The 3,864-nt window shown below is 41.5% G+C and overlaps 1 long non-coding RNA gene across 1 annotated transcript; it reads left to right on the plus strand.

Annotated features, from left to right (window-relative positions):
- Window positions 1-1,748: 1,748 nt before the first annotated feature.
- On the plus strand, window positions 1,749-3,756 carry LOC127912221 (uncharacterized). Its single transcript, XR_008081582.1, has 3 exons — window positions 1,749-2,914; window positions 2,978-3,035; window positions 3,132-3,756. It is a non-coding gene; the product is annotated as an uncharacterized LOC127912221 (long non-coding RNA).
- Window positions 3,757-3,864: the final 108 nt, after the last annotated feature.

The raw sequence follows: 3,864 nt of genomic DNA on the forward strand, positions 1-3,864 counted from the left end.
GTGGAAGTGCCTTAGTGCGCCATGCTCATAGGCTGAAGTTAATGGGTGAATGAATTTCTGCACGCTTGCTAATAGTGAAGGAGGAGAGACGTGATGCTATGCTGACGAGGTCACATTAATAACACTACCATGTAATTGCCTGCTAAACTGATTAGGCAATGTTAGACAATACCATAAAAATACCTGCTATGCTGATGAGATGGCATTATACACTACCATAAAAATACCTGCTATGCTGATGAGATGGCATTATACACCACCATAAAAATACCTGCTATGCTGATGAGATATCATTATACACTACCATTAAAATACCTGCTATGCTGATGAGATATCATTATACACTACCATAAAAATACCTGCTATGCTGATGAGGTAACATTATAAATGCTACCACATGAATATCTGTTATGACTGTGCGATAGGAAGTGATGTGAATTATATTGTGCTTACTAGATACAATTAAAAGTGACGAGCCATTCAGAACAGCCTTACCGATTGAACTTCCGTAAACTACATTTATTGCGTTCATCTTAAGATAGCTGGGTGAGACAACCACATATCACAGTCAAATATACAGGAATCCATCCAAACAATGGATATATAGCATTTTGCAACAAACCTCATTTTAATGCACATCTAAAATCCATTAATAAAAAAAATCTTAGAACAGTGATATTTTACACACATTAAGGTAAGCAATCATTTCTGATGAAAAAACACAAATGTGAAAAATGTGTGTGTATATATAGCTTTTTGGAACTAAACTCTTCATATATATTCGTACAGTGGGTCTTGTCTCAGTCTGTAATACAAGTTAAACCAGTAGGAAAATATGTGGTATTTATATATGATCTGACATGTGTGATGATCATGTGCTCCTACACTAAGAATCTGTTTCCTCCATTTGGGGTGGGCTAATTTGAGAAGATATCCACAAACTAGAAGGGAAACACTGACTCGTTGGCATGCCACGACTTAGTACCAGCCAACCCATCTGTTAAATGTCATACATAACGGGACACCCAACATCTAACCATGGACAATCTCTTCCTTTACATACAGGCATGCACATTCTATTTCTTACCATAGGCCCAGACAGAGAGAGAGAGAGAGAGAGAGACAAAGGAGACGATAGGGATTTAAATGATGCAGTCATGGGTCTGTAAGGCAAAACATACATTTGGAGGCCAGTTTTGGCATAGTCCCCCCTCCTCATCCTCAGGATTGAGTTATGGCCATTGTATCCCCCTTCCAGTCCTCATCGTACCATGGCCCTTGAGTAGACGAGCACGAGATGTGCATGTTGCCACTGGACATGTATTTCCAGCAAGTCGTTGTGGTGGAAAGCAGGATGAAAAAAAAAAATGGAGGAGGAGAAAGAAAAACACCGTTTTAAAGTGAAGGGGGTGGAGTGGGGGGGATGGAAATAGGGACGGGTGGGTGGAAGTGTGGCCAGTGACGTGTGGTGAGGTCAGCGGCTTGGTAAGGACGGGCTATTATCAAAGCCAGATTTACTCACAAATAAACCTTGATGAAGCCCAAGTTCACCATGCAACATATAGCTCCAACAACCAGAGTGACATTGGTTATTAACCAAAATTGACAAAACTATTTTCACCAAATGTAAATACAAATGTAGCCAACGTACACAAGCGATAGTCTCCGATGGCGGCATATTCAAATTACATCCGATAAAACGACACACTGCTCAACTCAGCTCAGCTATAGGCCGATGTAGCATCCACAGTTACAACTGAAATGTGGCACTAAAATACCAATATTGGCACATTTCATCAGAATAATTTGCAACACAAACTCCATAGTCTTTCACAATGGATTTACAATTCTTCCAATGCACGGCGTGCGCAAACACGCACACACACAATAATATTATTACGTGAAATATTATTGCACACACATATAAAATAAACAGGGTTCTAACGAAATGTCCATATCAACAATCGAAATGACTGAAAAATGCAGTTCAAAACATTTAAAAAGTGTCTCATCAAAACAAAACTCTAGCTTGATAAATCAAATGCACTCAAATGGATGTTGTCTGTTCTCATGATTCAACAGTAGCCGAACCTGCAAATTGCAAAGGAAAATACATTTAGTCCTACCTTGTAAATTAAGTACATATGTCTGTCCTTCAACATGGAAAATAGTTTGAGGTGCAGTAGTGTCCATCTGTCAGGTGACATGTTGTTTTTGTTAGCTAGCTAGCTTTGTTCAGTTCAGGGGAAGATGCGAGTGCCAAATTATGTAGATGTGACCGGTGTAGATTGCCTCTGAGCTGTGTTTTGATTGGCATACATATGACCAAAGGATCAAGGTTGATGTTGATCTTTTATTCTCTGATAATGACAGGAAATTGTATATTGTGATATGTACACTACCGTTCAAAAGTCTGGGGTCACTTAGAAATGTCCTTGTTGTTGAAAGAAAAGCAAAAAACAATGTCCATTAAAATAACATAAAATTTATCAGGAATACAGTGTAGACATTGTTAATGTTGTAAATGACTTTTGTAATTGGATTTTTTAAGGAATATCTACATAGGCGTACAGAGAAACTGAAGATCTCGTACAACACTGTGTACTACTCCCTTCACAGAACAGCGAAACACTGGCTCAAACCAGAATAGAAAGAGGAGTGGGAGGCCCTAGTGCACAACTGAGCAAGAGGACAAGTACATTAGAGTGTCTAGTTTGAGAAACAGAAACAAGTCCTCAACTGGCAGCTTCGTTAAATAGTACCCGCAAAACACCAGTTTCAACGTCAACAGTGAAGAGGTCACTCCGGGATGCTGGCCTTCTAGGCAGAGTTCTGTCCAGTCTCAACAGTGAAGAGGTCACTCCGGGATGCTGGCCTTCTAGGCAGAGTTCTGTCCAGTCTCAACAGTGAAGAGGTCACTCCGGGATGCTGTCCTTCTAGGCTAGGCAGAGTTCTGTCCAGTCTCAACAGTGAAGAGGTCACTCCGGGATGCTGGCCTTCTAGGCAGAGTTCTGTCCAGTCTCAACAGTGAAGAGGTCACTCCGGGATGCTGGCAGAGTTCTGTCCAGTCTCAGTGAAGAGGTCAGAGTTCTGTTCTGGCAGAGTTCTGTCAGTCTCAACAGTGAAGTGAGGTCACTCCGGGATGCTGGCCTTCTAGGCAGAGTTCTGTCCAGTCTCAACAGTGAAGAGGTCACTCCGGGATGCTGGCCTTCTAGGCAGAGTTCTGTCCAGTCTCAACAGTGAAGAGGTCACTCCGGGATGCTGGCCTTCTAGGCAGAGTTCTGTCCAGTCTCAACAGTGAAGAGGTCACTCCGGGATGCTGGCCTTCTAGGCAGAGTTCTGTCCAGTCTCAACAGTGAAGAGGTCACTCCGGGATGCTGGCCTTCTAGGCAGAGTTCTGTCCAGTCTCAACAGTGAAGAGGTCACTCCGGGATGCTGGCCTTCTAGGCAGAGTTCTGTCCAGTCTCAACAGTGAAGAGGTCACTCCGGGATGCTGGCCTTCTAGGCAGAGTTCTGTCCAGTGTCTGTGTTCGTTTTCCCAACTTAATCTTTTCTTTTTATTGGCCAGTTTAAGATATGGATTTTTCTTTTCAACTCAGCTGTGCTAACATAATGGCAAAAGGGTTTTCTAATGATCATTAGCTAATACAACGTCCTATTGGAACACATGAGTGATGGTTGCTGATAAATGGGCCTCTGTACAGCTATGTAGATATTCCATTCAAAATCAACCATTTCCAGCTACAATACTCATTCACAACATTAACAATGTCTACACTGTATTTCTGATAAATTTGATGTTATTTTAATGGACATTTTTTTGTGCTTTTCTTTCAATAACAAGGACATTTCTAAGTGTTTTAA

This window comes from Oncorhynchus keta, chromosome 26, assembly GCF_023373465.1.
Source record: "Oncorhynchus keta strain PuntledgeMale-10-30-2019 chromosome 26, Oket_V2, whole genome shotgun sequence".
NCBI classification, from domain to species: Eukaryota; Metazoa; Chordata; class Actinopteri; order Salmoniformes; family Salmonidae; genus Oncorhynchus; species Oncorhynchus keta.